Source organism: Podarcis filfolensis (assembly GCF_964270895.1).
Source record: "Podarcis filfolensis genome assembly, chromosome: 2".
Classification (NCBI taxonomy): Eukaryota; Metazoa; Chordata; class Lepidosauria; order Squamata; family Lacertidae; genus Podarcis; species Podarcis filfolensis.
The window spans coordinates 68,849,097-68,870,527 of NC_139605.1; the positions used below are offsets into that span (position 1 = coordinate 68,849,097).

At 44.0% G+C, this 21,431-nt stretch overlaps 1 protein-coding gene across 2 annotated transcripts in view; it reads left to right on the top strand.

The window, feature by feature from the left end:
- The first annotated feature begins 3,711 nt into the window (after nucleotides 1-3,711).
- The window catches only part of RAD50 (RAD50 double strand break repair protein), a 135,554-nt gene continuing 117,834 nt past the window's right edge, over nucleotides 3,712-21,431 (top strand). The window contains exon 1 of one of the 2 annotated variants that reach the window (XM_083600083.1): nucleotides 3,712-4,014. The gene's annotated coding sequence lies outside the window, so the exon portion shown is untranslated. The remainder of the gene's footprint in view (nucleotides 4,015-21,431) is intronic. The other variant, XM_083600082.1, reaches the window with a different exon arrangement.

Genomic DNA, 21,431 nt, shown 5'->3' on the forward strand with positions numbered 1-21,431 from the left:
TCTTAAAACAGAGGAGTGGCCTGCCAGCTCTTTATAAGGACAAACAACAATACCCACAACTCAGAAAGCCTCAAAAGAGGCACAAATGGAGACTCTTGAATATAGTGCTGATGACATGACTCTCAAAGAAGAAAATAGTGGAGTGGATGGCTGAGATATTGGACAAAAAACTGGCATATACATATACATATTTGGCAAGTGTATCATTCATGCCACAAAATGACTTCTTGCAAACTCCTGAGCTGTAGCAGGCAAGTTAAGATTTCTGGGGAAAGTGAACTTGGTGCAGGTAGAGACTTCAGATAGTGGGCATTGGATTCCATTCCTAGACACAAACTGTGTTCTTTGCTGTACAATGTAGCAGGCAAGCCACAGCTAAGCAACGATGCGAGAGGGAGGCTAGGAACTGTCCTCCATGACACTGGTAGAGGAAGGGAAGTGGGGATGCCCTCCCAGCAAAGCTCTTCCATTGCCATCACATGAGCCCAAGGCAGTTCTATTCTGTCCATGGTATTTCTTCTAGTCCTTGTAAGATGTTATCCCCCCCCCCCAATTGTTGCTGTTATCTGTCATTCCTTGGGCAGAGCTGATACTGCATTGTTCCAGAAATTTCTCCATCGCTCTGTCCCATGCTGTGTTGTTTTGCACCAAGAACTTTTAACAACAGCTGCAAAAGTCACTCTGTCCCAGTAAATAAACTGTTTTCACCATTTTTCCTCTCAGCCTGGGAAGAAGAGTGGTCTGTCGAACTGCACATGACTCAATAAAGAACCTTATCAGTTCCTTGACAGCTCACAGATTCCTTTCATCCTTCCTTCCAGCTGAAGATATACAACCAGTTATCTTCAGTTCACTTCATAGATAATAAAGGATGGGGAAGAGTCAGCTCTAAGTTTCCATCATAAATCTTTTACAAAATAGAGCTTCCCTCCATTTTTTCCTTTTTTTTTTTTTTTACTCTCACAGTTCCGTTTGATGTTATATTCCAAATTTATAATCCCATTTCTTCCATCCTTACTTGTACAAATATCATTTGAACTAATGTTCCAAGGACAGTTGCCGAAATATAAATGTAGAGAAGAAAACTTTAAATAAAGAAACCATAGGATCCCCTCTCCCCCTACATACATCTTTTGCACCAAATGAAGTCTTATCTCAAATTCAAACCTTAAAGTCTTCTAGCACACACCTGTACTTCAGTCCAATTAAGCTCTAATTATCAGGGGAGGCTCTGCTTCTTAATGGCGGTGTTGGAGGGTTTTCAGCAGGCGAAGTGCTTTATCATTCAGCGCCTCCCTGCCCCCCCCCCCCTGCATTCCATGCCGGAGCGAGAGTCAGGTACCAAGACGAACTGCGATTGAAGCCCGTTCCCCCCCACCTTCCCTGGGGAGAATTTTCCTTCACTTTTGATCTCCCGCTGTCGTGGGGGCTGCCTCCATTAAGACAGAGAGGAACCGGAAATGTATCCCTCACCAACTTCCAACCCTTTTTACCAGCAGATGTTGTTGCACAAGTCTCATCTTCATACCAGGTTAAAAAAAAAAAACTTGTTGAATGTCTACTTCAGTTTCTAATGAATTTCTGCAACTATGAAAGGCACAGGACACCTTCAAAGAAAAAGATTGGCAAGCCTACCCATCCAACACTGAGCTACAAGGAAGTATACTCATTTTGTATTTAATATCATCCAGGAAGGGGAAGAGCCCTTGTATCAAATCAGGCCATTGACCTTAACTTTACTATGATGGCAGTGGCTTTCCATGATTTCAGGCAGGAGCCTTTAGGCCTACTGAACCTTACATGGCCGGAAAGGAACTCTTTATAAGCCAGACACCCAAATGGTGAAATCAAATTATTACATGCAGTCAGTGGCTTTTGTATCAGACTTCGATATCCATCTGATTTCTGGTCATTGCATTTTTCTGTCTATGTTTTGCATCTCAGTCTCTACACATTTCTTAAATACAGTGGTACCTCAGGTTACATATGCTTCAGGTTACATACGCTTCAGGTTACAGACTCCGCTAACCCAGAAATAGTGCTTCAGGTTAAGAACTTTTCCTCAGGATGAGAACAGAAATTGTGCTCCGGGAGCGCGGCGGCAGCAGGAGGCCCCATTAGCTAAAGTGGTGCTTCAGGATAAGAACAGTTTCAGGTTAAGTACGGACCTCCGGAACAAATTAAGTACTTAACCTGAGGTACCACTGTATATCTTTTATTCTAACCCTTTATGGTGCAGTTCTGTGAACACTATATTTTCTTCCTAATCCTTTCTTATTCATTTGCTTTTCCCCTGTTTGCAGTTTCAAGGTGGGTTCTGGGTGGAGGAGAACAAAAGGACAGGAGAAAAGTGTTGAATTGGGCCAAAGGCTAGCATGTTCTTGCCGACAAAGGTGAGATAGGTGTCTCTTGAGAAGCCCACAAGCACAGCATGGCCTGCCCACATCATTTTCTCCCACACATTGCGTATTCAGAGATATACTGCCTCTGGAATTGGAGGCTCCACTCAACAGCAATGTCTAATGCCACTGACAATGGCTAATGCCACTGTCCTGGAAAGCCTTCTCCTCAATACCAGTTCTGTAGAGCTGGGATTAGTTGCTCTGTTATGAGGAAACAACACTTTGCAGATGCTCAGGAATTATAATCTTTATTATAATTTCCCATCACCCATTTTCCATCATGGGTGACTGCAGGGGAAAGTGCAAGAGGAGGCACATGCCCCTCTGAAATTCTAAATGCTGTTGTCTTTATTCCATTTTGTGGGACGCGTGTGGCGCTGTGGGTTAAACCACAGAGCCTAGGACTTGCCGATCAGAAGGTCGGCGGTTCGAATCCCTGCGACAGGGTGAGCTCCCGTTGCTTGGTCCCTGCTCCTGCCAACCTAGCAGTTCAAAAGCACATCAAAGTGCAAGTAGATAAATAGGTACCACTCTGGCGGGAAAGTAAACGGCGTTTCCTTGCGCTGCTCTGGTTCGCCAGAAGTGGCTTAGTCATGTTGGCCACATGACCCGGAAGCTGTACGCCGGCTCCCTTGGCCAATAAAGCGAGATGAGCGCCACAACCCCAGAGTCTGCCACAACTGGACCTAATGGTCAGGGGTCCCTTTACCTTTACTTATTCCATTTTGTACATTGTCTTGAGATATGTATGTGGAAGGTGACTGATAATCATCATCTTAAATTCAGTTTCCACATTTCCAAAGCAGCTTGCCATTAAAAAAAAAAACTCATGAAAATTTGTCAGCATTTTAAGACATACGTATCCTAATAAGCAAATTTTTGTATGCAATTTTGATGAGTGTACACATTTTTGCAAGCAATTTCCCCTAATACGGGCATTTTTGTACATGTTGAAAAACTGCATTGCAAAATTCGGAGAAACGCAAAATTCCAATCAGAAATGTGTTTCTGTTCAAGCACTGGTTTGAGAAGCAGGTATTTTCCCATTCAAGTGCAAACAAATGTAAATTTCATAAACAAAGAACACCAAGAATTATGTTTGTGAACATGGCAATCTCGTTTGCCCATGGCTGAGCATGAGTGATAAAAATAAGTTTTGAAACTAGCCTTGACTTGAGGTATACACTTTTGCTTTCTCAAACTACTCTTTTCCTCCATTATCCCAGCCTCCTTTTTTCTCTCTCTTTCATTTAACGTTAAGGTCTGAAGCAGGGCAGAAAGAAAAGTGAAAGCGATAGTAATATGCTTTATGTTTGAACGGCAACCTGAGGTTTGACTGCATTTGTTATGGAAGATGGAAGCATAACAGAGAATGGGCCTTTTAATCATCTAGAAATTGCCAAAACCTGTAAGTTCAGCCAGGATTGCAGTTGCCAGCTGTTCCTGTTTATTCCCCACCCCTGCCTGACCAGCTAAAGGATATTTGAAGACTGTTGGGGGAAAAGAAACAATGCCTATATTGTGTGGTACTATGGCTGCAAAAGGACACAAGCATTATTCTGGAGCTGGAAACCATCTTGAAGAGCTCTGAACCAGAAGAAGCTCTAAAAAGGTAAGTTTTGTTTTTTGTTTTTTAGTAGATCCAGAAATGGGGAAGGGGGGGAAAGCAGGCAAGCTTGAAAGCCTGACACAGATACCCACCCACCCACCCCCCAACTTGCTATAGTTGGAGGCCTATCCTTGAGACAAAATAATTTTGTGATGCTCAGAAGCTACCTCATTGTTTCCTGACGTTCAGGTGATTCTAACCACAGTGTGATGGTCCTTTTCCTCTTTGGATTCTTTCTTCCTGTAATCTAATTGCATGGTGTACAAGAGTATATAGCAGCCAGAAAGCCTTTGTCACTGTTTCTGTTTTTCTTTGAGAGTATGTAAATCATTTTCTGACCTGATAGTTACTTTCTAGCCTTTCTAGTCAAGTTAGCTTTTTTCAAAGTGTTTATTTGCTCTGTCTGAACTGTGTGTGCGCGCGTGTGCGCGCGTGCTCAAGAGAGAGGAGAGGCTCATTTATACTGTTGTATAATGTGGAGAGTAAACTTCCTGTATTTCCATTAATTCCCAGTTGTCCATATTACATTCTCCTCCTGCCTTCCAACTCTATTCCCTCCATCAATCTTGATTTTCTCTCCCCTTAATATGAGAAAATCCAGATGGAGAGATTTTATCATCTGTAGCTTTTATATTTTACTTAACACTCAAGTATGCAGCGTTCTTGGCCTTTGTAAAATGATTTGAGCAGCTTGTCCGATCAAGCACCTCGGGTATTTGCTTCTTTGTCTACGTGGCTTACAACTGGAGCGAAGCATTTGCTTCAGATTCTGAATCGTGGCTGGAGCAGTGCCTAATGTTCAAGAATAAATCTTCTCTGTAGGCTGCAGACCCGTGTGTGCAAGGCTAGGCCCACTGGGATGAAAGCAGAAGGGAGAACTGTCAAAACTGTACCCAAAATTAAAAGGCTGGTGGGGAAGGGGTTAAGCAGCCTCTTCTCTCCACCTCTCCACTTTTCTATATAAATATTTAGAACTGTTCCCTTGAGATGCTGCTTTGCTTTCCTCAAACCGGCTGCCAGGGCTTTGTTTCCCTATCTGACATTGTATGTTAAAGGTTCTGCTTTGCTCCTTGACCTCTCTCTTGAAGCAAATAAATACTGCTTGAGTCTAAAGAGAAAGCCCAGGCAATCTGCAAACAAGTGAAAGTGGCAGTGGGCACAGTGGCAAGATTACTGGCTCTTTCTAGGGAAATGTCTGGAGTGTGAAGATTTGCTATGTTTTGCCTGAGGATGGATTTGGGACTCTTCCTCTCTTCATCTAATAAGTGTAGCTCTGCTGGCTGGAGTATTGTGTGTGATGTTAATTTGCCAGGTGCTGCACACTAGCACAGCGCAGGGTGTTTTGTGCAGAAAATGTCCAAATAAATCACAATGCCGGCATTCTTTTCTAAATGAAATTATAGTGCTGAGAACTGTGCAGTGTGCTGTGTAAAATTACTACTGTACTGTGTTCTTTCAACTCAAAACACAAGGTGTCAGACATCACAGAGCCCTTCATCTGTTTCCAACAAGCTTTATTTTATTTATTTATTTATGGCTCTTTATGAGAGCCAGTGTGGTGTAGTGGTTAAGAGCGGTAGTCTCGTAATCTGGGGAACCGGGTTCGCGTCTTCGCTCCTCCACATGCAGCTGCTGGGTGACCTTGGGCCAGTCACACTTCTTTGAAGTCTCTCAGCCCCACTCACCTCACAGAGTGTTTGTTGTGGGGGAGGAAGGAAAAGGAGATTGTTAGCCGCTTTGAGACTCCTGAAGGGGAGTGAAAGGCGGGATATCAAGTCCAAACTTTTCTTCTTCTTCTTCTTCTTATGATTAGACGTATTTTAGGGGTAGGTTATTTGTTATCAATTTTAGCATTGTTTTTTTTTTCATTTGCAAGGAAGCCTTCAGTCCAGAGTAGGTTTCTCAAGCCTGTGTACAGTGCTACCTCGGCTTACAGACACTTCAGGTTACAGACACTTCAGGATACAGACTCTGCTAACCCAGAAATAGTACCTCGGGTAAAGAACTTTGCTTCAGGATGAGAACAGAAATCGTGCCGCCACAGCGCAGCAGCAGCAGGAGGCTCCATTAGTTCAAGTGGTACCTCAGGTTAAGAACAGTTTCAGGTTAAGAACAGACCTCCGGAACAAATTTTCTTAACCTGAGGTACCACTGTAATGGCTTCATTCTCCATTGGCAATAACGTTTCCAACAGTCTGCTCTTCAGTAAACAGTAGCAAAACATAATAGCTTTAAGTAGTTAGAAAACAATTATTCTCCCTAACATAAACCAATTCTCTAACACACATTATCCAGTGCTTTTGTGCAATGCACTGTGAAACATGTAACAGTTTAGGAGTGAAGCCCTTACTTCTTTCGTTATCTAACTCTTTTGAGAATGGAGCATTTGCTTTTTATCAGCACTCTTCTGTTTACTAGAACTAGAGAAAAATACTGGGATTATTTATTTTCTTTTTCTGGCATTCCAAATGGCTTTAGATGAGGGGCAGCCAACATGAGGCTCTCAAAATATCTTGGACTACAGCACCCATCATTCCTGACCATTTCCCATGCCGGCTGGGGCTGATGGGAGTTGTGGATCATTTCCAGACAACCTCCTTCTTGAACATGCATCCTGATTTATTTGCACAAAGTTCGGAGGGTGATGGAACATTGGCTGTTTAATGAGCATTCAGTCTGATTTGTTTGCAGGGTGGTTATATGCTGTTGCACCAAGAAAATCTTATCCCACACTTTCCAGTGTGTTTTCCTGGCACTTTCCTTATTGCAAAAAGTCTGTTTTGAATTTGCTGGTATGCGATTGAATCCCACCCTGGTCTGAAAGTGCCTATAGTCCAAAACTATGTTGACTGCCCCTGCTTTCAACCCATTAGCTCAATTCAGTCATCGCACTACACCACGGTTTGTGCTAACTATACAGTGGTACCTTGGGTTACAGACGCTTCAGGTTACAGACTCCGCTAACCCAAAAATAGTACCTCGGGTTAAGAACTTTGCTTCAGGATGAGAACAGAAATCGCACGGCAGCAGCAGGAGGCCCCCATTAGCTAAAGTGGTACCTCAGGTTAAGAACGGACCTCCAGAACGAATTAAGTTCTTAACCCAAGGTACCACTGTAATGATTTGAGTTTGAGACCCATTATGGTGTGAGGGTTGGTTAAAACATCAGACCAGGACCAGGCTTCAAATCTACACTCAGCAATGCAGCTCACTGGGTGACCTTAGACAGCCACTTCTTCCTAACCTTACCTCGCTCATAGGGTTGTTGTGGGGATTAAACAAGAAGGGGGAGACGCGTGCACGCCACCTTGAACTCCTTGGAGGAATAAACAAACTATGCTGTGTGAGTAGGTGTCTGCTTGCACTGAGTACCTGAAATCTGCAACGGCACTGCAGTCACCCAGTTTTCTGGGCTTTGTGAAGAACTGCCCACTATCCTCTTTCCATCAGTGGCGTAGCGTGGGGGGTGCAGGGGGGGCCGGCCGCACCGGGCGCAACATCTGGGGATTAGGGTTAGGGGTGCAAATCCACGGGTTAGGGGGTGCAAATTACTTGCCTTGCCCCGGGTGCTGACAACCCACGCTACGCCACTGCTTTCCATGGAGTGAAATGATAAGACCTCTGCATTCTGTATACAAAAGGAAAAAGTGTACCTGTACTGCACACCAAAGAAACTTCAAGTGAGCTTTAAATCGAAGAGTGTGTGGGTTGTGCTTGGCACAGGCCCTCCGACTGTTGTTAAACCATCATTCCCATCCTCCCCAAACACTGGCCGTGTTGGCTGGATCTGATCAGATCCACAGGATTCCTTACCCCTGACTTTAGCATGATGCTTATTCTGGGCATTCTGTGGGCATGCACTGTGGAACAGTTTTGCCTCACCTAAAGAATGTTGTTTAGCTGAAGTGGCTAATCAGAGGCAGCTGCTGTTTTCTCCAAGGGTTTCATAACAGTCCTTCTTAGTGTAATCTAAAGTAAACAGGAAGGATCCTCTTGCTGCATTGTCATGCTGGCGGAGGCCACAGCCTGGAGAGGCTGAAGGCTGCTGCACACAAACACGCATTTCCTCCACAGATACTGTCGCCTCCATGTAGCAGTAATGCTTTATATATACCATCATGTGTTTGGTTCTGTGGGTGTAGCAGGCACAGCAGGGGGGACGGATGGCTTTTCTGTGATAGTACGGCAAAAGAAGAGAGAGGTACATGGTGGTCTATGGGGAGGTTCTCCCACATGGCGAGGAACTTGGTATCAAAATGCATATGGTGAAAACAGGCCTAACTAGCAAATTGGCAGAATCCAGGCAGGAGTTACATAACCTTTCTGATTAAGAAAAGGTGCTTTAGTGGGTGGTCCGGCTAAATCATTCTGCAGATATCAGGCAGCACATTACACAGCCCACAAAAACATAGAGCAGTGTGGGTTCGGAGGAGAATCCCAGTCTGCATAGGGTGGGCCTAAGGCTGGAGGACTTGGAGGTGGAGAAAAGATGCCTTGAAATGACATGTTCTCCCCTCCCCTATTCTGAAGGTAAAGGGAATCGTGGGGTTAGGAAAGAGGGGTTGCTAGATGTTGTGGTTAGACTTCTTTGAGAGAGGTGGAATAAAGACCCCTTAATGGCATTTTGGTGTCTTAAAATATATATATATCCACCAGGCATGCCTCCCTGGAGAGAGCATTCCACAGGCCTGGAACCACTAATGTGAAGGCCTCTCATTAATGGTTTTGCTTTACTGACCCTGTGAATTTTGTTGCAATAGAGCAGTAGACCAACACAGGAACCTGGCTTTTAGCTATGCGCTTGTAATGTATTTGAACCAGCAGGTGGCAGCATCCAACCAGAATTTGTATGTACTTTGTGCATGTGTGTCAAACGTCTTCTGAATTACGGGTTATTTGAGTGAAACAACCCATAATCCCTTGTTTGGAAATAATGCCAAGGGTCAATGTTTACTGCATGCGGAGGACCAAAGCAAGCATTCATGATACTCTATTATTAAACACTGCTTACCTGTAATATGTGAATGAGGCCAGTGTGTGGTGCATGTATGTAACTGAACACAGCATGTCATGCATCTGGACTGCATTCCATGAGATCTTGTGGCCTAGTAAGCCTGTTAGTCTTCAAGGTGCCGCAAGACTCATTTTTTTATTTTCCTTCAGCGTCTTGTTCTCGGAGTGATGAACCAGATGCTTGTGGGAAACCCACAAGCAGGACCTGAGTGCAAGAGCGCTCTCCCCTCTTGGGGTTTCCAGCAATTGGTATTGAGACGCATTCCTGCCTCCGACCAAGGAGACAGAGCTTAGCCATCATGTCTAGTAGCCACCGATAGCCTTATCCTCCATGAATTTGTCTAATCCAAATTGGTGGCCTTCACTGCCTCCTGTGGAAGCAACTGTGGAGTTCATACGGAGCCCCTGGCCGTCTCACGGACTATTGACCCGTACACCACTAATCCACTGCCACCAACCAGGTCCTCCCTGGTAAAATCACTTCAGTCTCCGTCAAGTTCTCAATTAATAAAGAAGAGTGTATTTTATTTCAGACACAAACTTTTGCAGCATTCCAAACGCTGTTGCTCTTTACTTTCTTAGTCTTATTTCCCTCTATCTCTTCTACCTCCCCACACTCAAGAACCCACTGCCCTAACTGTCTCTCTATTACCAACTGCCTTTCCCAACCAGCCAACCCACTAAAACCAACCAACAACTCCCAACCAACTCCTCCCAGAACTCCTCCCAGAACTGGTTTTATAGTCCCACTGACTCCACCCCTCCCCCGGGTCCTGTCTGTGCAACCTATTTAACTATTTCCCCTCCAGCACTCTCTCATATATGTTAACATCACAGCAACTTCTGCCGCTTATGTGCTGTGTGAAGAAGTCCTTTATTTTAGAGTTTGTAAGGGACCCCGAGGGTCATCTTGTCCGAGCCCCTGCAATGCAGGAATTTTTTTTGCCCAATCTGGGGCTTGAACCTGCGACCCTGAGATCCTCATGCTCTGCCAAATGAGCTGTCCCAGGTGACTTCCAGTCTCTTAGGTATCCTGGTCCTGAATTGTTTAGAGTTTGAAATGTCAGTAACGAAAGCTTGAATGTTGTTTGATGGCTGGTGCAGATCTTTCAGCCCTGGTGTAATATGTGCAAAGCTGGGTGTTCCACTGAGCACCCTCACAGCGACATTTTATACTAACATCACCTTCTAAACCAACAGGAGCACCCAGGAGCGCCCTGAGTGTGGATCACTGTGGAAATACTATATTGAGTTGTAGCACCAAAACCAAATTCCTAGGATCAGAATGTGATCGGCCTCAGAGGCACCTTGTTCCTTCATTCTCACTATGTATCCCCACTTGGTAGATCTTGCACTTTAAAAAATAACAAGAAGACTCCGCAAGCCTGAAATCTTCCCACCTTTGCTATGAAGGGAGAGGCACAGAAGAAAGGAACTTCCTGTGTGATTTGCACCTTCATCTGCTGATTTTGGTGATATGAGACAGACGTCTGTAAAGTCTGTTTTTATTTCTTAAAATGTCCCTTAAACGTATAGTAGTGTGCAATTTCTTTCCTGCACACACACACACACACCTATCTTTTGTGCTGAACACAATACTTGGGGAAGCCTGAATTTCTCAACAACTTGTCATTTCTCTCCTTCTGCAAAATCTCCCAGGATGATAGCATTTCCTATAAATAGGCTTCTTTGAACTAAATATGTTGAAATATCCAGTAAGTGTTACATTTGAACAGCACTACTTTTGTGGAGAGGGGTTATAATAAAAACCAAAAACAACATCAGTGATTCATGGAGGGTCACGAAAGCTCTACAATGTGACCTATATTAGGAATATTCTACAGGCTGTGGAAATCAGCAGTAGATAATAAATTGGTCTTAAAGTACTTTATTTTAAAACACGACAGGCTTGGATTGCAAGAGAGTGGTAGGCTCATGGTGACCCAGTGGGTTTCAGGGTTGAGTGGGGATTTGAACCCAGAACTCGCAAGTTGCTGTATTCACTGCAGCTCACTCACTCTTCCTTTGTGGTGTAGTACAGTGGTACCTCAGGTTAAGAACTTAATTCGTTCTGGAGGTCCGTTCTTAACCTGAAACTGTTCTTAACCTGAGGTACCACTTTAGTTAATGGGGCCTCCCGCTACCGCCATGCGATTTCTGTTCTCATCCTGAAGCAAAGTTCTTAACCTGAGGTACTATTTCTGGGTTAGCAGAGTCTGTAACCTGAAGCGTCTGTAACCCGAGGTACCACTGTACTTAGTGTTGGACTGGGACCTGGGCAACCAGAGTTCAAATTCAAGGAAGCTCACTGGGTGACCTTGAGCCAGTCACTGTTATGGTTGTTATGAGGGTAAAATTCAGATCCACGAATGCTGCTTTGCGCTGAGGGGGGGGGGTGTAGATATAATATATTATATAAATAATATAATCCCTAAGTGAAGCAGGTTACTACTTAGACCCATCCACATCTTCCTCAAAGAACTATAGTCCCCTTGCCCTGCCTTCAATGTCCTTCCCCATTTCCTATCCTCAGGATGTCCAAACCACGTAAGACACAGCTAACAAAATTAACCACTGAGCTGTAGTTCAGTGGGTAGAGCACCTGCATTGCATGCAAAGGTTTCCAGGATCAGTCCCCAGGCAAGGCTTGGCAAGAGCGCTGCTGCCAGCTGGTTTAAACAGTGCTGAACTAGATGAGCCCAATGGTCTGGCTAGAAGATATGGTGTAGAATGCACCTTCATGTGCTCAACCAACAATCAAGAGTGGACTTTTCCTGGTTTAAAATCCTGACCCTGTTACAGGAGGGCCATTCTCTGTTTGCCTGGGTAGGCAGACATGAGCAGGAGTCACCTAGGTGTCTTCTATATTACTCCTTTGTGATGGGAAGTTTTGCTTCTGCACATGACTCTGGCAAACCGCTCTAAGCTGAAGCATTCCTTCCTCATCCACCCTAGAATGTTCAGTTCACATTGAGTTCATGAAACATCGTACCCTGACCTGTTCTTAATGTATGGTTGACCACATCTACGGAATGAGATAGTTATGTTCTTTTAAGTCTTGCTGTATCAATCACTAGTAATAGTTTAATAAGGAGGTTTTCATGCCTGTCCAGTTCTGTGTTCCCTTTCCCAACCATTAATCTATTGGTGATTAATGCCTATATGCAACCCTTGCATTGTATTTGTGTTAACCAATCAGCAACAAGCACATATGTGGCAATGCTGTAATATTCAATAAAAGGGACTCCCCGAGACATGCTCGAGAGATGCCCCCCATATGACACTTGTCATTCGTCTGTCATTTATTTCAACCCAACACCTTTGATGCCCTAAAAACTGTGCTGAGTTTGTCTTTGTTTATTTATATGTCCTTCTCTGGTCTGCATTGCACACTGGTCCCAGATTAAGCAAATGGGCATAATGGATTCCCCCCTTCCTATGAATCTTGTGACAGTGGGTGCTTCCCATCTGACACCAGTCCAGTGGGTGACAGAATTGCCCCAAACCTGACAAGGGGAGCCCTGGTTGAGATGTGTATACTTGCCCCACCCCCCAGAAAGTCTATAGAAAATGTTGTACAATGTGCGACACCAACTGTGTGGAGAAATCACCACTATAAAAGCCAAGGCTAACTCTTTCTGCCTTCCTTAAACAGCTGCTGTGGTGTAGAGAGCCAGCGTGGAGCAGTGGTAAGCGTGTCAGACTGGGACCCGAGAGACCAGGGTTCAAATCCCCACTTGGCCATGTAGCTCATTGGGTGACTTTGGGCCTGTCACCTGCTCTCAGCCTAACCTGCCTCACAGGGTTGTTGTTTTGGAGGGACTTAAATGAGGAGAATCACATAAGAAGAAAAAGGTGGACTGTAAATGCAATAAATCAGGCATGTCCAAATTCTGGGCCGGGGGCCTAATCCGGCCTGCCGGTTGGGTTAATTCGGCCTGTGCAACAGTTAATTTCAATCCTAAAAGAAGCTCAACAACTTTAATTGGGGAAAAAGCTGAACAACTCTGAGGTAAAATCCTTTAAAAAGCCCAAAAAAGTTCAACAACTTTGGTCGACCCTCACGCATGTTCACTTCATTAAATCTAGCCCTCTTTGAAAAAAGTTTGGATACCCCTGCATGAATGAGTAAGCTATTTCACTCTGCACAAAGCGCCTTTTCAATAGCTCTGACAATTCAGTGACTTGAAGCTCTCAGCTCCTATGTTAACCATAGTTTGCCATCCTCAATAGTAACTTCTCCACCCTTTCCTATAATCTGGAGATTATTTATCAGAAGGGAACCAAAGCTGCCATGGGTACAATTAATCACTTCATACAGGAGGGTTCCTAGCTACAGATGAGGATTCTTTCATTTTTATTCATTAATATATGGTTAGGTATAGCAGGGGTCTCCTGGCCTTTGGCCCTTAGCCATTGTTGGTGTGAGTAAATTTGCTTATTGCCAACATAGGTCAAATTCCAAACCTCTTGCTACAAATGGGACCAAGCAGTATCTTCTATATGTCTTCATGGGTGGCAAAAGGTCAATTAACTGGAAAGATGCAAAACCTGCCTTGCCACTTGCTACGGGAAGAGGTAATATACCTTCTGCTTTATATGCCAGCCTTATCAGAGTGGACCTTCTTATCGGCACAAAAGCCTTCGCTCTGCTGCTTTGCGTGTTGGCTCGTTTTCCTTAAGACTGGCAAACTTTAGTATAACTTCATGACTGATTGTGTACACACTTGGAATGCCTGCTTGTTTCTGCATGCAGGTGAGGCTGAAAACAAGGCACCTTTTCCCCCTTTGTGAGTTTGCAGGTATTTGATTGTGACTACTTTTGGGCCTTTGCCTAGGAGTCATCCATGCGGAGCTGACTGACCCAGGTCAAAAGCAGACGTTCTCCTCAGGGCAGTAGTAGAGCTGTACAAATATAGTGTTTACTCAGCTGGTTGGACACATACGAAGCAGGAAGGCAAGCAAATGGGCAGGAACTTGATAGAAGCATATACTAATTTTGTGTGGTGTGGAGAATTTAGAATTTGGGGCTACCTGGTGAGGGTGAATTGGAAAATTCAGATCGGAGAAATTAAAGCACTTCTTTGCACAGCACATAAGAGAACTGTGGAACTCACTCCCACGGGACATAGTGATGGGTACCAAATTGGATGGCTTTGAAAGAAAGCTGCTTATGCGAGCTGCACATGTGTAATGTAGCTCTGTTTAAAACAGTCAGAAGGTTTAGAAGACAGACATTAAGAGAGAAAGAAGATTATTGAACCTTACTTGTGAAGCTGGAAAGAGAGAGGAGGAAAACAGTGCAATTTGTGGTCAGAGCAGTGTGATGAGATGGAATTTGATAATTCAGAGTAGGGCTTTCAGTGTGGCTGCCCCCGTTTTGTGAAACAGGATTTCTGTTGAAATATGGCAGGCGCTCACCATTTGCACTTTCCATAAACAATTGAATAATTTTTTGTTCTGACAAGCTCCCCCAGCTGAATGAATAGGTTACTTGCCCTCACTTTGTACTGCACTTTTTTTATTATGTTTTGAACGTCTTATACATGGAAAGTGCAGGTGGGGGATTGGCGATTGGTTGCAGCAGTGAGCAGGAGCTTGTCAGCGGTGATGGTGTGTGTGATTGGTGGCTGCAGCAAGGGCTGCTTTTGATCGGGCATGTGATTGCCAGCTGCTGGTAGCGAGTGGGCAAATGCTTGTCTGATTCAGCAATGCGTGATTATCAGCATCCCCCCCCTCCAACTTCGAGCAATCCTCCCCCCAAAAAGCTCAAAAACTCTGGGCCATTTCCCCCCATTTTCTTTCATTGGAGTCCCCCAAAATAGGGGGGCGTGTTATACATGGGAGCATGTTACACCTGGAAAAATATGATAATCCACATATTTCCAAACAGAACCTAAAATGTCAAGCATTTATTAAAGCGGCAATTAGTCCATTTGCATGGCACCTATTAGCTTGCATGGAACTCACAAACACACCAATGATGTGAGATGTCCCTGATATTTGCAGCTTTGTTGTTGTTGTTGTTGTTTAGTCGTTTAGTCGTGTCCGACTCTTCGTGACCCCATGGACCAGAGCATGCCAGGCACTCCTGCCTTCCACTGCCTCCCGCAGTTTGGTCAGACTCATGTTGGTAGCTTCAAGAACACTATCCAACCATCTCGTCCTCTGTCGTCCCCTTCTCCTTGTGCCCTCCACCTTTCCCAACATCAGGGTCGTTTCCAGGGAGTCTTCTCTTCTCATGAGGGGGCCAAAATATTGGAGTCTCAGCTTCAGGATCTGTCCTTCCAGTGAGCACTCAGGGCTGATTTCCTTAAGAATGGATAGGTTTGATCTTCTTGCAGTCCATGGGACTCTCAAGAGTCTCCTCCAACACCATAATTCAAAAGCATCAGTTCTTCGGCAATCAGCCTTCTTTATGGTCCAGCTCTCACTTCCATACTTTACTACTGGGAAAACCTTAGCTTCAACTATACGGACCTTTGTTGGCAAGGTGATGTCTCTGCTTTTTAAGATGCTATCTAGGCAGTGGCGTAGCGTGGGTTGTCAGCACCCGGGGCAAGGCAAGTAATTTGCGCCGCCTAACACGTGGATTTTAGCACTCGAGTCTCTTCCACTAGATTAGCGCGCGCCCCCCTCAGATGTTGCGCCCGGTGCGGCTGGCCCCCCCTGCACCCCCCACGCTACGCCACTGTATCTAGGTTTGTCATTGCTTTTCTCCCAAGAAGCAGGCATCTTTTAATTTTGTGACTGCTGTCACCATCTGCAGTGATCATGGAGACCAAGAAAGTAAAATCTCTCACTGCCTCCATTTCTTCCCCTTCTATTTGCCAGGAGGTGATGGGACCAGTGGCCATGATCTTCATTTTTTTGATGTTGAGGTTCAAACCATATTTTGCGCTCTCCTCTTTCACCCTCATTAAAAGGTTCTTTAATTCCTCCTCACGTTCTGCCATCAATGTTGTGTCATCTGCATATCTGAGGTTGTTGATATTTCTTCCAGCATCATATAAACCTTAGGGTGCTATCATATCCCTTTGATATGCATTCCATCCATATGCATGGCAGTTGCTGTACCATTCCCTACCTTCCAGCTAACATTTTCTATCACAATTAAGCTTGGCAGGCCTTGTTTAATAGCACCAAACCTGTTTTTATGTGTAGATTAAAACGGATGTATTCTAAGTTAGGAATTCAAAAGGAAGAGGGCTTGATTGTTTTGACAATAGCATCCATTTGGTAGCTATTAAGGCTGGCAAATGCATCATGTTATATGTGGCACCCGCTAATCTGGGAGTGGGGAACCTGTGTCACCCTCCTGGTGTTGCAAAACAACAACTCCCATAATCCTGGATCAAAGGCCATGCTGGCTTGAGCTGATGGGAATTGTAGTCCAACAACATGGGCACAACTATGACTCTAGTCCATATACGTGCAAAAATGCAGCAGGCATTTTGCACCTGAACCTCCTGAAATTTGAACCCTGGCTATTTAGGGATGGCAAGCAATAAAGTAAAACAATTAGCTCTGTGGCACGTTAAAAATAGGAAATGTATTGTGGCATCAGCACTTTCATCAATTTGTTGCTATGAATGGTAATAGTTCTGTTAAGAAACATCTCTGATACTGTGGAATGGACTTTCATTTGCAAGTTAATGATTCCCCATACACAATCAAGATAAAACAGAGACAGTCCCAGGTAAGGTGGTTGACTGCCACATTATCATCTCTTACTACTGAAAAGCATTAAGGTCATTCACCCATGTTGGAAAAAGAATTAGAATATACACTGCGAGGAGTTGGGAAGTGGGTCTGATCTGAGAGCATTTCCGCTCTGAGGCAGACATAGGTACCATACAGACATTATAGCACTCCCTTAACTTTTCCATACATCTTTGCTGGGAACACTCATGTCACTTGAAAGTAGTAGGAAAAGTGGTCTCAGTTGAAACAGAAACACTTAGGTACTATGTCTAATTGAATAGCCACTGAAGAGTTGTTGTTTTTTGTGCTGCTGAATAACTACCCAATTTTGCAACTCTGTGAAAATAAATTGTGGGTTGATTTTAAATTTTGAGTTGCTATTATAGTTCTTGAATTTGCTGAATGTCTTCAATATGTATCTTTAGGATAAATATTGTATTGGCTGGGGTTGTAAACTGATCCTTTTGGGTTGGAGAAAGAATTGTGCATAGGGAAGACTGAAGATGCCACTTTTGATTTCTCAGTTTCTCTTTCTTCCAGTCTCAAGTTCAGTTTTCCAGATCCGTTTGCTTTTTTTTTTTTTAATGTCCTCATGAAAATTACCGTAGGTAGCATTTTACTGCAAATTTTTCCTAACATATACATTTTTGCAAAGCAGCTATACCTGGCACTATACATTTTTATGTTATTTCTAGTAATATATGGGGGGTTTTTAATGCACACTTTACCTTAGTATATGCATTTCGTAGACATTACTTAGAGGGATAATTACAGTGCAAGATTTGGGCAATTGCAAATTTCCAAGGACGACTGTGAATAAGTTTGCCTTCCAATTAGGAATCTTTGCCTTCCAATGTGAACAGAATCAAATTCCTCTCTAGTCCCTAGTGTGCACCAGACGGGCAGATGTAGCAGTCCTGTACTGAATGATGACACCTTTTAGGGCACAGAATTATGCTGAAGATCCATTGGCATGGTGGTTGTAGGATTTGGTGTTGAAATACCACCACCAAAAAAATGTCATAAAGTACACATCACATATCCTGTGATGCAGTGGGTTAGTATGTCTGGCTGTTAACCAGAAGGTTGGTGGTTCGAGCCCACCCAGGGATAGCTGTAGGCACGATTCCTGCATTGCAGGGGGTTGGACTAGATGACCCCTGGGGTCCCTTCCAACTCTCCAGTTCTATGAGTCTACAATTCTATATGCCTGATGGACGAGCCACTCCATCAGCAAGGATATGTTGCCAGAACAGCTAAAATGGGACAGAACTGTGGGCAGGATGCATTTGTATTTCATTAAATGTACACACACCAACCAGAGGAGCATGTCTCTTTCAACAGCCTCATTCACCCAAACACAATCCTTACTTTTGATTGAAGGTTTGCTTGCTGTGGCTATTTGGTACTCTCCCAGAGCTGGGATTGACCAATCGATTGGCATTTTCCCAGGGTAGACTTATTTCTTGCTGCATGCAAAGTAAACTATATGGTGCAATATTATGGTGGAAAAACCATCTGAACAGAACTCCACTGACTCATGTGGAGCATGCCTCATTCGCATTCATGCAGGGGGATTTTGACATCTAGCTTTGTATTTTGATTCTGGCCATGTGGAAGAGCTCAACATCTTCGAGGATGGTTGCTCCAGACAAACCATGATAACCTCTGTTTGTCTTCCTAAATGTGTTATGGCTTCTGTAGCCACATGTTGTGTAGCTATAGAAGTAAAAGGCTTCTTTAATTAAGCAAACATTCCCGTATCCTTGTCCAAATAGCCAATTCTTGTTTCATAACTACTCACTCCTGTGCTTACGGCAAAAATAAAGCAGTAACAGCAGTTTCATTTGTTTTGCCCCTTAAATTATATTGCTTAAACAAATTGTAATTTAAAAAAAAACCTTTCAGTTAAGGGAAAGATGTCACAAAGGCTGCACTTGCATTTCATGGTGTTTCAGCTCCACAGTTTATAACCCCAGTTGCACGTCCATGTATATACCAGCAAACTAAGTATAACATTTCATGCATCCAATAAAATAGGACCTAGACCACAAAAACATTTGCCAGCGCAATCCTAGAGTGTTTATGTAGAAGAAAGTACCACTGAATTCAGTGAGACCTACTCCCAGCGAAGTGGATACATATTGAAACAGAGGAGTCCTGTGAAGGCCAGGGAGTCTGTCATGGAGGAAATGCCACTTCACAAGAGACCTTTTTTTATCTCTTTACTTGTGGGCTGCATTGTTGAAACTTTTGGAAGCTGCCTTACTTTGCTGTGCAAAAACACCACAAACCCCTTTTACTGTGTTTGTGAGAGCTTTGTGAGCTTTAATATAGACTCTGCAGGGAAGAAGACAACGATGAAGAAAAAGCCTTTTAAGAACATAAGACTTGCGCTGGGCCAAGAGGTGATAGGGTGGCTTCTCCCCACTTTTATACTTAGTCTTCTTTTTGTTACAAATTTCCCTTCCCTTATTTTCCCTGTGTCTTTTATTTAGGGTGACACAGATTCTGCATTTGTGTGTGTCAGGAGGAGGAGACCGCTAAGCCTTGTGGAATAACTCACTGAGTTTTAAGCATTTTCCTGGAGCTAATGTGAGGTGTATTCTGTTACTTAGATGACAACTTAACTGATTTTTAAATGATCTTATTTACAAATAGTAGGGGGCATGCCAAATGATAAAAGAGAAGGCAGACCTCACCTTAGTTAAAAGTTAAAAGCAATGGGTTACTATCACAAGCAGATGGATATGGTAAGAGATAAGAAAGAAGAGAAGGCCCAATGCAGAAGAAGAAGAAATAAATGAATGTGAGCTTTGCAACTGACTCATTGCTGAGTTTTGAACCTGTGTTTCTCAGCACATATTGCTGTCTAACTGTGGCCACAAGGAGTGATGTAAGCCAGCTTGAGCTGTGAGCTGGCAGTTTGCCTCTGAAAGCAAATCACGTGATTTTGAGGAAAGCTCAGCAGCCTGCTGGGTGTGCTTGTTTGTTTTGCACTAAAGCGGGGGAGGGAAACCCGGTTAGTGTACAGTAGATGCAACAATCTTCTATCTTTCATTTGGTTTTTTGTGTTCCCAGGGTGCAGAGTGTGTAGGTTAAATGGAAATCATGTCCCACAAAGAACCTATGATGTTCACTTTGGACAATTAAAACTGCAAACACGCTTACTAAGCAGTCAACAACATATAACTCAGTGGGACTTACTCCTGGGTAACCTAGCTTAGAACTGGAACTGAGCTAACAATATACAGTGGTACCTCAGGTTACATAGTTACAGACTCCACTAACCCAGAAATAGTACTTCAGGTTAAGAACTTTGCTTCAGGATGAGAACAGAAATCGTGCTCCGGCGGCGCGGCGGCAGCGGGAGGCCCCATTAGCTAAAGTGGTGCTTCAGGTTAAGAACAGTTTCAGGTTAAGAACGGACCTCCGGAACGAATTAAGTACTTAACCTGAGGTACCACTGTATTGTTTCAAAAGTCAGGTGCTTGGCCCTCTCTCTGCCAAGTGGCAGCAAGAGCCCATCGGGACACAGGCAAACACACAGCGTCTGTGTCCCTTTGGAGAATACAGTCATACCTCGGGTTACAGACGCTTCAGGTTGCAGGTTTTTTTTGGGTTACGGAACCGCCGAAACCTGGAAGTACCGGAAAGGGTTACTTCCGGGTTTTGGGGGTCGCGCATGCGTAGAACACCATATTGCGCTTTGCGAATGTGCAGAACCACCGAATCGAAGCCTGCGCGTGTGCAGATGTGCCGCTGCGGGTTGCGAACGCTGCAGGTCGTGAACACTGCAGGTTGCGAACATTCATCCCGCATGGATCATGTTCGCAACCCGAGAGTCCACTGTAGAAGACATATGGCTTATTCACCTATTTACACCTTCAGTCTGCATGGAGGGAGTCCAGATCTTACACCATGGCCCATGGCACTGGTGGCAATCTTCTCTCTGTCCTTCTTCCCAGGAATCCCTGCTTCAAAACTCCCTTTTCCTGTCTGCTCAAACATATACCCCATCACCATGGTAACATCTCTCACACACCCCAGGCTAAAGGATTCCTCTCCTCAGTGGCCCATCATTGTTCCCTTAATGGCTCTAGTTTGGCCAGGCTGGTTTACATAAGCCAGCCCAGAAATTTCCTGAATTCCCTGTCTGGCACACTTCTGCACTTTAATCCATATCCCAATTAATCAGAACCCTGGCATTTATTAATTTCTAGGGTTTGCCATATCTATAACAATATCAACATCAAATGCATTCTTTTCCCCCATGTGACTTAATGATGAGAAATAATCCAATGACTGACTGTAGTCCACCATTGTGAATTCTCTGCTTTAAAAAATGCAGGTTGTTTGGGTGTTATTTTGGGAACACATCGCGGATGCAACGCTGCACACGGTATTTCAAATTTTGTCACACATTGACAGCACTTACACATGGAATAGAAGGGAACCCACAAGGGGGGGGAGGTTGTAGACCCCATGTTTTCGGAAGGAGGGTTCCTGTGCTAGCATCCTATGAGCTGTAATAAAAATTTTAAGGTCTTACATATATAATAAATGTTCATAAATGTACCAAGCAAACACGTACATAAATATATAAACCACATGTCTGAAGCAGCGCAGGAAGACAGCCCTGAAACCATTTTGACTCCTAAACTGACCAAATGTTTCTCTGAAAGGAAGGAGGGGGTGAGGGA